The 14,020-nt window shown below is 41.0% G+C and overlaps 1 protein-coding gene across 4 annotated transcripts in view; it reads left to right on the top strand.

Moving 5' to 3' along the window:
* The window catches only part of L3MBTL3 (L3MBTL histone methyl-lysine binding protein 3), a 121,856-nt gene that overhangs the window by 966 nt on the left and 106,870 nt on the right, over nt 1–14,020 (top strand). For 2 of the 4 annotated variants that reach the window (XM_032274815.1, XM_032274814.1), the window contains exon 1: nt 2,195–2,274. The exons of 1 other annotated variant lie outside the window; for it this stretch is intronic. The gene's annotated coding sequence lies outside the window, so the exon portion shown is untranslated. Of the gene's footprint in view, nt 1–2,194; nt 2,275–14,020 lie in introns of those variants that run through there. One more of the 4 variants, XM_032274812.1, reaches the window with a different exon arrangement.

Here is a 14,020-nt window from a genome sequence, read left to right as displayed (position 1 = left end):
GGGCTGCTTTCCTGCAACTTGTTTACGCCTGCCTTATCCTGGGGAGGAAAAGCGGGGTCGGGGCCGGGGCCGGGGCCGGGGCCGGGGCCGCCGCCGCCGCCCGCCTCGCGCCGCGTGCGTGTGCCGTTCCGGAATAATGGGCTTTGCACACTCGCGTCCTGGGCCCCGCGGGCCGTCCTCGCGCCGCGGCGGCGGGGCGGGGGGAAGTAGAGGCCGGCGGGGGTGGGGATCGGGAAGCGCCGGAGCCGAGGCATCCGCCGCGCGCCCCGCGAGCCGGTGGAGTGTAGGGGGCGGCGGGCAGGGAGGAAAACTTGAGAGCCCTGGAAGGGGAGGAGGGCACGGTGGCACGGACGGGGGGAGGGCGCAACTTTTGGACTGGTGGTAAAACTTTAATTACCTTTCAAGTAAAAAAAGGCCCTGCGATTTCCCCCCTCCCCCCCGTCCCGGTCAAAGCACGGCCCGCAGCGCGACCGTGAGAGAAAGTTTAAAAGCGGACGGGTTCCTCCCGGGTCCCCGCGGAGGGCTGGGGGCGTCGGTCTGTCCGTCTGCGCTCTGAGAGAGGTGGGGGTGACCAGGCGCTCTCCGGGGCGCGGGGACCGCGAATCTACCCCACCCTTCCACAGGGAGACGGAGGTAAACGTTGCTTCGGTTTCCCTTCTCAGTCCCCCGGCTGCCACCACCCCGCTTCCTTTTCCTCCCCCTCCCAGCCGATTTTTTTGAGGGGACCCGAAAAACGGAGTCCCTTTCCTTATGCAACTTCCTTGGGCTCTGTGAGCACGGCCCTCCCCCTCGCCACCCCCCAACCCGTGCCCCGCATCCCTTGGCCCGATTCTTCTCCACCTCAGGGCCACCGCCAGAAAAATGCATTCGAGATCTTTCAGAGTGCGCAGAAACAAAAATAGATTTTTAATCGTTAGGTTAGGGGAAACTGAGATGAGAAATAAGAATTTGGGGTGGGGGGGCGCGGCCGGGGCGAGTGCGTCCAGTTCTCCTTTTGGTTTTCCTAGAGCGTTGTTTGTGATGTCTTTATTGGTTTGGGGAGTCCGGGCGTCTCTGTGCTGGCTATCTCGGTCGCGTGGATTTTTGCGCAAGTTTTTAGAGAAACACTGACTCGAGTAGAGAGCATTTCTCCGGAAAGTTTCAAGTGCAGCAAAATAGCGAACGTGCAAAACTGGCCAAGGGGAGACCTCTAGTGGTTAAACGCGTCTTTAAGTTCGTAAGGCCGAGAGCAAAGTTTGGCCTTTACTTGTAGCTACGTAGTCCGTTCAGACGTGGAAGTAATTAGAGGACCTGAGCGAGCAGCCAGATGTTGTGTGAAAGGATGCTGATCAGAAATTGAAAGTTTAGTAAATCGGAGCAATGAATTCTGAGGACTCAGACCCTGTAAATTCCATCTGACATGAGTTATATGGGAAAAACACTGTTTTTATTCTGGGATTTGAGATTGATCGCTCCCTGAATTGGAAACAATTGTTTGCTTTTGCATTTATCGGTGTCTGTACCTCTGATCACCTCTTAATTATAGGTCTCAGCTGATTACTTCATTTTGAATGTTAATAGAGCTGCAAAGTGAAATGTATTTAAAACTTTGGAGAAATGGAAAAGAGCTTTAGTTGAGATTTGTCTTTTATATAAGCTGTTCATTTTACTCTCTGATATATATAAATTAAGTCAATTTTATGTAGTTTCTTAGATGTAGAGTTATGTATAGTCCGAATAAGTAGTCCCGTTTGTTTCTAAGACTGTAATTTTGTTTCACTGGGTACGAAATTATTTCTGAATACTTTGTATAATTTGTGATTTAAAACCCTTAAATATATGGGCAAAAACTGTTTATATAATACCTATTCTTTTGCCAGTGTGTATCCTGTAAAGTATCTTTAATTTTAAAGGTAAAAGCAGTGAGCGAAATTAAAGTTGACTCAAATGATCCTTGTGACTTTCACCTGCCTGTCATATGCAATAGGAAAGACGTTATTGGGTGAATATAGGACATGGGAATGATACAAATGATTAAAATCCATTTCAACTTATCTGGAACCAGCTATTTTTTTTTTAATGTATCGAGTGGCATGGTGTAAAATTATGCCTAAGTGATTCAGGATGTCAGCTTCTTAATTGGGGGTTGTGGATTTGAAGGATTTTTTTGATGACTGTTTTAATTTTACCTTCTCTCTCTTTAAATCAATGCTATAACTCTTAGGAGAAATCTTGAGAGTGGACAGCGATTGTAAAGACCAGCCAGATAGTTCTGTGTTTCATCACTGCTGAAAGGTAAGACCCACTTGTTAAAACAAATTGCTTGCCATACTTGCAAACGTTACGCGTGGAGATGAGGAAGGAGAGTATGAGACTGGGTTGGCAGGAAAACGTCATTTTGCGGGGCTGCTTTGAATGCATGAATGTATTGACACTAAGTGTGATTGTAGTTTGAATGAAACATCAGAAAGTATGAGATTGTGCTGGATGATCTTTGTATTGGCTTACTTACTAGATTCTTAATTTGCATTTTAGCACCTGTTTTCTACTGAAAGTAAATTGTTTTATTCTTTGGAGTGGAAAAAGTAGAAAAACTGGAACATGACGATTGTAAATTAATATAAGTGTTACAGTGTTATACAGTAATATGGAAGATTCTGGAAGTCTAAATGTCTTGGGGGGGTTCAGTGGTAGAATTCTGTGGATGAAATGTACACTGAGTGCTTTGGGGTATTTAAGTCACATACCTTCTGTGGCTTAAATCCAAAATGGACTGACTTGTGCCATGTTGCAGGATTATTAGTGAGTTTAAGTGTGTTAGCTTAGACTTGCCAACTTTTGAACATATGTCCACAGGGAGTACAGCTGTTGTCCACCAGGGTCTCTTTGGCAATTTTGGAGGGTCTTGGCTTCTCTCCAGTACCCCAGGACCTACTTTCAGGGCAAAGGTCATTCCCAGGTAGAGGGGGTAGCCGTCTCTGTGGTAGAACATTTCAGTACATTTTGCTACTTCAGTGCTTTTTACTGTTTATGCCTTTTTTTGTTTTTTTTTTTTTTTAAATCTTCCTTTAATCTTCCCCTCTCCTTTTATGCCTGTTTTCCTGCCTTCTCTGTCTTGAGTAATAACGGGGTTGCTAATTGTTGTTTGGCAAAAACAAAAGAAGACCAAAATTAGCCTACCTTTTTAGAACAGAACTAACAACCTTCATTGGGCCAGGTGTAATCTAGAAGTCAGAATGAGTATTAACACTGACATAAAAATGATTAACATGAATTTATTGTCATTTGCTGCTTGTGGATCATTTTGAATTGCGTAACTAGCACAATAAGAAGATGTGGTCCATGTAGCTGATGCAGCAGAGACAGTGGGGCAAGAACAACTGTAAGAAAGTCATGCAGACAGGTAGGGTTCAAGCAGAGTAAAATCTGTTTCCTAAGATGGTGAGTTTCATGCTTAAATGTGCTGAGTTGAAAACACTGCTTATTTTTCTTTGGGGAGTCACTGTGTCTGTGAATGCTAGAAAATGGGAATCAGAGGACTACATGTAATAACTAGATGTATCACCTTGTTTATGTCACTTTGCCTCCTTCAGCCGCCATTTCCTCATCTGCAGAGTGAGAACAACAGTACTTGCCTTGCATCCTTTGTTAAAATAATCAAATAAAATCAGATTTTGAGAACCATAAAGCGTTATTCAGATGTAGAGTGGTTATATCTTGTTACCTTAGGCTTTGTGAAAGGCTGGAGCTCGATTGTCTAGGTCAGAATAGAGTGATTTAACTCTTGGCTAAAATTTTGAGATTGGTTCCTGATGTGTGTGTTATATGAACTTCTTGGAATATTTCTACGAGTATTTCTTGTCTTGAGAAAAAAGTAGCTTACCTTTTATACTGTTGGCTCTTTGAGGGAAGAGACCGTGCTCTAACATGGTGCTGAATACAAAACCTGAAATTTATTTATCCCAAACTAGTCATTTAATAAGTAGAAGGGGTAAATGAAAGAAAGACTTTAAAATAATGCCCAACTGTGAAAATGGTAGGGTGATGAAAGTAGAAGGGTTGGTGTGAGGGGAATTAATGTTCTGTAATTAATATTTTAGTTGGAGGAGTCTGCTGGGAGATGAGGATGAGAAAATAGGTAACTGGAGTAGTAATGATTTAAACTAACTATAGGGGCCAGAACAAGGAATCCTCTGAATGACTGAATTTAGGAAAGGTCCAAGTAGGGCTCTTCCTTCTTGTTTTCTAGACCTCTTTGGCTGTAATCTAATCATAGTCCAACTATATAAAATCTAGATTCAAAAATTATAAGTATTGTCTGTCATTATTTTTTATTTGCTGCTACTGAACCTGACAAAATAAACTCTGACAAGTGTTATTTTTATTTCATCTCTATTCTTTTGCAGATTATCCAACCAATGTTCTAAGAATCCAAAAACCCAATAGGGGAGGGAAAAAGAAATATATGTCCCTAAGTAATGGAGAGTTGGTTCTTAGAGAATTTCTACTGGGTTGGTAGTTTATTTTTTATTTTTATTTTATTTTTTGAGATGGAGTCTTACTCTGTCACCTATTCTGGAGTACGGTGGCACGATCTCGACTCACTGCAACCTCTGCCTCCTGTGTTCAAGCAATTCTCATGCCTCAGCCTCCCGAGTAGCTGGGATTACAGGCCGCGCCACCATGCGCTGCTAATTTTTGTATTTTTTTTTAGTAGAGACAGGGTTTCACCATGTTTGTCAGGCTGGTCTCGAACTCCTGACCTCGTGATCTGCCTGCCTCAGCCTCCCAAAGTGCTGGGATTACAGGCATGAGCCACTGCGCCTAGCCCTGGTAGTTTATTTTTAAGAATTCCATATTTCAACCGGTGCTGTTTATAGTAGTACAGTTAGGATGGGGAATTTATGAGAGAACTTTTTGTGATGTGTGGGATATACCTTTCGTGTCCCAAGGATGGATAACTTGAGTGATCCCTCAAGTTATCTAGTTAACTTGTTACTTAACTGCTAGTTACTTAACCAGTTTCTACTAGTTACTTAACCAGTTTTTTCTGAACTCTTACAGTGTTGACCATTTAAAAGACTAGATTCTTGCCCTTGAGGGGTTCCAGAGATCCTTACCCTGCGAGTAGACACAACTCTGAGCACTTCTAATAATAGTATAACAATTGCACATGGTACCAGCTGAAAAGGATGAGGGCTCCAGCACGCTTCGGAGCTGTCGAGCCAGGAGACATGAATTTCTGGGCTAACCGATGCAGGACCATGGCATATGGTCCAATACACATAGCACAATGTGATATATTCCTTTTTTAATGCTTCACCTTCAGAAATGAGTAAGAAGCCCTTCACCCACTGTCAAGGAATGCCTGCATTGTGTGCCTAGGAAGAGTCTAGCAAGATGGATTGAGGTGATTCTCTCTGACCAGTGTGTTCACAATGTGACTTTCTGGTGAAGATCGACTCTATCTTCCACTCTTACTGCTTGCCACTATTGAGGGATTTGTTCCTCACAAGGATATGGGAGGCATATAATTTAGGTAAAGATACTGTATTTAGAGAGAACTATTCATATGTGCATGTGTGTGTACATTTATACGTGACATTTTAAGCTTCAGGAGATCCATGGGAGATATATTTTTGTAAAAGTCTTCATCATCTAATAGGAATATTCTCAGGTTATCTCTTTACTGTATTAAATTATTTCATTGATGTTTGTGGATGTAAGTGAATAATGGGAAATTATGAGTGGATTTGTATTGACTGTGGCAGCTATGCAGTGGGTAGATGAAAAGAAGGACCAGGAAAGGGTATCCTTGATATATAACTAAGCTTGATTTATGAAGTAAAATTGGGAAAGACCTTTAGAAAATTCCCACTTGGGAGACAAGATAGTTTGGAGGAATGCACAAGGATCTTTGAGAGGAACTTGAATAAAGTTAAGTTGGGTGATCTTGGATGAGGGAACTTTTCCCATAAGCTGTAGTTTCTTTCTGAGTAGACTTGGAATTAATTAGTTGGATGGTGATTATAAGAATGACTTGCATATTGTGTGTAACAGTAAAATGCCTTCTGTATTATTATTTCTCCCATATATAGTATAAATCAGTGTTTTATGTTCTGCTAATAGATATTTATTGAACACCTATTTTGTGCAAATTACTGTTGTGAGCTGTTTCATAAAAATCAAGTTACAACAGGGTTGAATGAATGTATGTGTTGGTGCAACAAAGACATTGAGCATCAATCCTTGGCCTCAGTATGTTCCTAATCTATTTGGAGAGATAACCCATACCCATATGATGGCAATTAACAAAACAAAACCATGGTTAAGTGTGAGTGAATGGTAGATTAATGCCGTAGTTACTGTGATGGCACCTCTGGATGTGGTATTAAATGTGTTCTTGTGATAGGACCTGGTAGATGGGATGCATTTTGAAAAATGCTCTGAAGTGTTGATACACAGTGTTAAGTGCAATTGTTGATTGAGTGCCTTCTGAAGATCAAGCTAAGCTAGATGCTTTATATTTATTTATTCATCCAAAAAATTATCTCTCATACTTTAACCTTGAGCACTGGGTATTATTTTTTGTCTTTTAGAGCCAAGTGGTGCTCAGAGTTACATAGTAACTTGTTCATATCATGCACTTTGAAAGGGGTGGAATCAGGGAAAATATTACTGGCATACGATAATATATTTTTAGGTTTTTGATTTTTGAAATAGTAACATGTAGAATATTTAAAAAACAACACATTTCCAGATTAATGTATGTGTTCCTTTACATTGGTTTACTAAGATGAGCAGCAATGAACAGGTATAAGAAAAATAAGTGGGAAGAAAAGCTAGCTTTACTTTCTTCTTCTTTTTTCTTTTTTAAAACCAAGAATTGAGAAAAGACCAATTATTGAATTATTCTGAAAAGTACGTCTTGGTAGGCCATGAAATGATCACAAATTGTTAGTAAAACATTACTCAGAAAAGGTTTGGGAATCTCTGGGCTTACTTAGACATAGATTTCATTTGTTCTCTTTAAGGAAGAGACCCAATAAGGTAGTAGGACTAGTTATGAAAAATGTATATATAAAGCAATCAGTCAATGAAAGAATGGGATCTGGATTTACCAAGGCAGGCTCAGTAGGTTATGAAATTTACTCTGAAGCCAGGATTGTAAAGGAAAGAGAAAATTAAAATAAGCGAGACAATGGTGGGGAAAAGATGGAGGGGTGGTGTGGTAGAAGTGTGTCCTAGAATCAAAGCAAAAGATGCAAACAGGGAATATGACTAAGATCCTGAGCAAGAGTGCTATAATTACTGGTGTTATACACTGTAACCAAAAGAGTATGTCCCATGTTTGCAAAATGAGGTGAAGAGTCTATTTTGACTCATCGGGTGGTTTTGTATTGCAATGGGAATTATATCTCTCTGTTATGTGAGTTATGCTGCATCAAGCAGATCTTCAGTTTGACTTAGAAGGATGCCACTGTAGGCATTGATTACAAGGTTATGGACTGTTTCTCTTTTGTTGAAGTTCTATTTAATACATTTTTTGAGCATATACCATGTAGCAGACCTTTTTAAGGTTTGACCATAGCGTTATATTATTTAAATTTTTATGGAATTAAGCTAGTTTATTACTAGAACATTTTGAGTAGGATTGCTCAGACATCAAAATCAGTTGATTATTTTTCCCCATCCGTTACAGTGTTTAACCCTGAACAGTGAATTGAAATTCCTAGGTGGTCAGTCTGGTCTGGTTGTTAAATGATCTTAGTAATTCACTATATTGTTTTGTGGTCTAAGGTGGACTTGAGGCTTAGCTGTTCAGTCTATTGATAAGGAGATTGGCTACAAATGATTATCAAGATAAGCCCGTAGACTTGACTTCTGTGAAAGAAAAAAAAAAATCAGGCCAAATCTAATTCATTACATGCAAAAGAGAAATCAAGTGTAAATCTTTTAATTTTAGCTTTATGTTCTATAAAAATATGAAGCAAAATAAGAAAAAAGAGGATACTACTTTTAGCATTAAAAATTATGAAGTAAAATAAAAAAGAACAAGGAGAGTACTTTTAGTTTTTCTTTTTAAATTTCAGTTCATGCATATTTAGCATATGCATAGAAATATCTGTGTCAGGTTCTTGTTCTTTTTATGGCCCTTAAATCCCTCTAATGGGTGTAAAATTTCTATTATTACCCTTCTAGTATAGTATGTTGATGATATGATGGCACTTTCAAAAATATTTCTGCCTCAAATTGAGGTATAGTCTACAATGAACATGAATTTCAAATAAAAACATTTGATGAGACACTATTAAATATGCCATAGGCCCGTTAATGTCAATTTGTGATTTCACTTTATGTGTAACTTTTTTTTTTTTTTTCTTGAAAGGCATTTTTCATTTTCTGTTTCTTCTTCAGAGGAAGTAAGTAGGTTAGGCCACAGAATCTCAAATAATTCATCCTTCTTACAGTAACACAGAAGGGCAGGAAGTTGAGAGTTTGTAAAGGTTGCCTTTGGTGACTACCCCTTTGCGTATGATCTCCACGGCAGACAAGGTAGCAAATCAGAGAGACCACTGCCACATTATAAATAGGATTGCTCACATTAAAGTATGGCCAATAGATAAAGGGACAGTGTTTTTGAGAAAATATCAATAAGATGGAGCCGCTGTAATAACTGATTTCATGTTTAAAGGCAACAAAGGCAGCATGGATTAGTTCACACTCAGGTACCTCCTCTGCAGGGATGGATGAAAACAGAAGACCCAGCTTCTCAAGGATTTGTTCTTGATGCTGCTGAGATTTCAGTTCTCACATTGAAATAATGATCTAGAGTTTTTTTTCTGCCTAAAATCTATGAATTTAGGTCCTTAGGGCAGATTTCACGTCTCTCCACAACAGACCTTAATTCCAAAATGTGTGTGATTCAGAGTTCTTATCAAGCAGGGTGAGTAGAATATCAAAGCTGGTCTCTGTCATGCTTGATTTGAAAGGAATATGTTTCTTCGTAGCAGTGTGTGTTTGTTGAGAGGTGCTTCAAGTGTGAGTTTAGATTTTACTCTTATCCTTATTGAATAAGAGGTTTGAATTTAACTTCTTTTGATGTGTTCTTCACTGACACTTACATAAGGAGAGTTTCTTGGAGTGGTGATGTATGCTTCTGCCAAAGAGGTAAATAAATACTTAGCAGCCCAGTTGTTAGAATTTTCACTGGAGAATAGGAGATAGCTGGACAGATGAAGATCTTTCTCGATTTATCTTCTCCTCAAGCCCCCTTCCATTCCCCTCCAGTAGTGTATTGCATTTTCCCCTTCTCTTTTATTGATTCATTTAATAAGTTTTATCGATACCTACTAAGGATATTCACAAGGGGTAACAAAATGTGTAAATCAAGGTCTCTCTGCTTCAAAACCTCGTGTAAGTAGATGATCATGATCAAATGTCATAAGCATTATAATCAGTGTATAGATTCTGTCTTCCCAGGCCCATTTATGTCCTGGTATCTTACTTGCACATACATATTCCAGTGCTCCTATAGAGCAACACTTCCACTCTAGCCCCTTTGGGGGATGATGACCCAGAGCTTTCATCTCTCTTTTTCGTACTGGCCTCTTGCTTCAATCTCTCACAACACTTTCTGTTTGCCTCTGTACCAGTTCTCTTGAAAGCAGGTCCTGGAACCGCATCTGGTATGTGAGGACGTTTTTATGCCTCCTCAGCAAAAACGTCACAGTAAGGTTGCCAATGGCCTAGACTTGAGTAGTTTTTCAGAAATTATGTCCTTTTTATTTTGTTGGCAGTTAAATTTTTTTTGTTTATAAGAACTTGGCAAAACTAACTGCTGTTGACCTTACATCAGTCTCCAAAATTCACTTTGAAATCTACTTGTCCATGAAATCTGAGTCATATCATTGTTTTTGACTGCCCTGCTGCCTACCTTCCCTATCCTGGTCGCTGGACTCCTAAGAAATTAAAATAGGCCTTTTTGATGTAATGATATTGGCCTTCACACAGTTTTCCTTCCTCTGCCCTGTGAGACTTCAGACATCTGATAAATGGTGCTTTGAGGGCATGTGGACCCTGGAGAGCAGCTTTTCTGTTTTGTTTTTGTTTTTGTTTTTGTTTTTGTTTTTGTTTTTGTTTTTGTTTGTGTGTGTGTGTGTGTGTGTGTGTGTGTGTGTGTGTGTGTGAGAGAGAGAGAGAGAGAGAGAGAGAGAGAGAGAGAGAGCTGGAGTTTTGCCCTTTTTGCCAGGCTGGAGTGCAGTGATGCAATCTTAGCTCACCCCAGCGTCCGCCTCAGCCTCCGCCTCCCAGGTTCAAGCGATTCTCCTGCCTCAGTCTCCTGAGTAGCTGGGATTACAGGCATGCACCACCATGCCTAGCTAATTTTCAGGAGAGACAGGGTTTCTCCATGTTGGTCAGGCTGGTCTTGAACTCCAAACCTGAGGTGATACATAAGCCTCGGCCTCCCAAGGTACTGGAATTACAGGCATGAGCCACCATGCCCAGCCTCTTTTATTTTCTTTTTTCTTTTGTTTCTTTTTTGGGACAGAGTCTCACTCTGTTGCCCAGGCTGTAGTGCAGTGGTACGATCTTGGCTTACTGCAACCTTCACCTCCTGGGTTCAAGCGATTCTCATGCTTCAGCCTCACAAGTAGCTGGGACTACAGGTGTGCACCACCACGCCCAGCTAATTTTAGTATTTTCAGTAGAGATAGGGTTTCACCATGTTGACTAGGCTGGTCTTGAACTCCTGACCTCGAATGATCCACCTGCCTTGGCCTCCCAAGGTACTGGGATTATAGAAGTGAGCCACCTCTCCTGGCCACTTACCTTTTCTTTAGAATAACTGTAACTCTCATATACCAAGCACCAAGCATTCACTATCTGCAAAGCAGTCTAGTGTACATAATTAAAAAAAAAAACTAAAACGTTTTTATGTCTCTGTGGAGTAGATATACCTAACCCATTTTACAGATGAAGGAGGTAAAGCTCAAGAAAGGTTAGGTACGCTGGCTAATATTATACAGCTGGTAAATTGTGAAGCGGAGTTAAACCCAGGCACTGGGGCTCCAGAGCCTTTGCTTTCCACGATTACATTAAGTTGTCTTCTACACTGACTAAAATACAATGTGTTGGCGCTGTCTTAGAAGGTAAAAACTGTTTCTTCGCTGGGTGACCTCAATTTTCTCATCTGTGAAACGAGTATGACAATGTTTATCATTCTTAAAAAAGCAGTTATGAGGGTCAGACAGGCTGGTATTGGCGATATCCTTTAAAATGACAATGCGTTGAAGAAGGTCTTGTGCTCCACCTTGTTTGTTTCCATTAGAGGTTTGTTAAGCATATGGGCTTTGTATGATTACCCCATCCATTAATGACTGTGTACCTCTCTGGTGTCATGGAGGTAAAAGGAGGTCATCACAAACTAAATCCAAGAACCGTAGGGAGGTCTTAGGAGGCAGGGGCCATAGCTCTCTTAGAATCACTTTCTCAAGTCTGGACTTAGAGGACTTTAAGGTCTGGAGGACCTTCTCTGGTATTAGACACTACACCAACAAGCAGGTTCAGACTGGGAGCTGGATTAGAAGGTAGCATCCTTGTAATTGAATCCAACTTGAAGATGAATAAAGTCTGTTCTCTAAAACACTACCTTACTTTCATGTTGTTTCTTGGATTTATTTTCTATAGCTCAGTGCCTTCCAAATGAGGGATTCCATGGAACTTGATGTGATGTGATAATAGTCCCAAGGCTAAGTGACTCTGGGAATCTTTGACCGGGACAGCACTCCACAGATGGTTGCACATCTGATATGGACTGTACTGTCTCCCAGAGACCCCAGGGTATTAGGCATTTTTTTTTAGCATAAACCACTTTATTAGGGTACATGAATAAATGGTCTCCTAAAAGTTGTGTTTTGGGGAGCAGACTTTGCAGAATGTTGCCCTAGCCTTTAGTCTTGTTTGAATGCAGTCAGATCAGTGTGGTGACCTTTCATTAGCCTCCTTCAAGGACACGGTATCCCCTGGAAAGAGGGCCTGAGCTTCAGGTCCAGTACATGCCTCGTGTGGCTAAGGCTTCACCATTACTTCAGAGGAGTTGCTTTATAAAGAAATTGGCAGTCTTTTCTGGTCCCATGTAAATATGAGGAATTATTACTATTAAAAAGAACATATCTACTTTTTTTTTTTTTTGACAGGGTTTCACTCATTTGCCTAGGCTGGAGTACATTGATGTGATCATAGGTCCCTGAAGCCTGAAACTCCTGGGCTCAAATGATCCTACCCACTCTGCCTCCTGAGTAGCTGAGACCACAGGTGTGCGCCACCATTCCTGACTAATTTTTGTACTTTTTTGTAGATGTGGGGCCTCACTATGTTGCCCAGGCTAGTCTTGAACTCCTGGCCTCAGGTGATCTTCCTGTCTCAGCCTCCGAAAGTGCTACAAGTACAGGTGCAAGCCACCACACCTGGTCAAATCTACTTTTTAGCTAGTGATCTTCACATCTTGTGACATAGGTTTGAACACAGGTGGCTTACTACCATAGATGTTATTCAAATAAAGTGAATTAAAAAAAAAAAAAAAAAAAAAACCTAGAGAAGGCAGGATGTGGTGGCTGACACCTGTAATCCTAGCACGTTGGGAGACTGAGGTGGGTGGATCACGAGGTCAAAAGATTGAGACCGTCCTGGCCAACATGGTGAAAATCCGTCTCTACTAAAAATCCAAAAATTAGCTGGGTGTGGTGGCATGCACTTGTAATCCCAACTATTCAGGAGGCTGAGGCAGGAAAATCACTTGAACTTGGGAGGCAGAGGTTGCAGTGAGCTGAGATCACGCCACTGCATTCCAGCCTGATGACGGAACTCCATCTCAAAAACAACAACAACAACAACAACAACAAAAAACCTAGAGTAGCATATGGTGTTGTGTGTCTGTAATCACAGCTACTCAAGAGGCTGAGACAGGAGGATTATTTGAGCCTGGGAGGTCGAGGTTGTAGTGAGCTATGTTTGTGCTGTTCTACTCCAGCTGGAAAACAGAGTGAGATCCTGTCTCTATAAATAAATAAGCCACTGCCTAATTTTTTTTTTAAGGTAACTGAGTGGCTCTCATGAATTTGAATAATTGTTAAACTAGATAATTATAACAAGAAGCTAACATTTTATTGACTGTTTACTGTCTGGTATGTACAATGGTAAGGTATTACCTAGCCTGTCTCATCTGTCTTCACCATTACTCAATTAATATTGAAAAAAGTTTATTTTATTCTTTACTTTTAACACATGGGGAAATTGAGACTTTAAGAGATCAGTCTGGGTGTGGTGGCTCACACCTGTAATCCTAGCACTTTGGGAGGCCAAGGTGGAGACTCGCTTGAGGCCTGCAGTTCAAGACCAGCCTGGGCAACATACTGAGACCCCCATCTCTACAAAAAATTTAAAACAGTTGGGTGTAGTGGTGTGCACCTGTAGTGTTGGCTTCTTGGCAGGCTGAAGTGGTAGGACCACTTGAGCCCAGGAGGTTGAGGCTGTAGTGATCCATAATTGCACCACTGCACTCCGGCACGGGCAACAGAACAAGACCCTGTCTCAAAAACATGCAAAAAAGGAGAGATTGATTTTTCAGAAGTCATGGAGTGGGTAATTGTCAAACTTTGGAAAGTGATAACGAAGAGGAGGAAAAGAAGGAAGTAGTTGAGGGAAGGGTAAGGGATGGGAAGAGGAACTGTAAGAGAATGGCAATCCATCGTTGTTTATCATTGTTGAGGGTAATCAATGAAATATTTGGTTACACCTGTGAAAAGCATGACGGGAGCTGGGTGAGTGGATGGGGAGGCCCAAAGCAGTTTTATATGCTACATTCATCAGGTGATTAGCAGTGGGGAGACTCCTTTTAGATGTTAGTGAAGAATGACCTTTAGGGATTTTAAGAATGTCATTCTGCACCAAATTCAGCAGTTAGCGGTTGGTGACTGATGATTCCTGTAAACATCTTCAGCTGATAGTGTTGCAGTAGGTATTATAGTAACAAGGCATT

The sequence above is a fragment of the Sapajus apella genome, unplaced genomic scaffold, assembly GCF_009761245.1.
Source record: "Sapajus apella isolate SASKATOON/1434 unplaced genomic scaffold, GSC_monkey_1.0 scaffold6, whole genome shotgun sequence".
NCBI lineage: Eukaryota > Metazoa > Chordata > Mammalia > Primates > Cebidae > Sapajus > Sapajus apella.
This window is presented reverse-complemented; position numbering and strand designations above follow the sequence as displayed.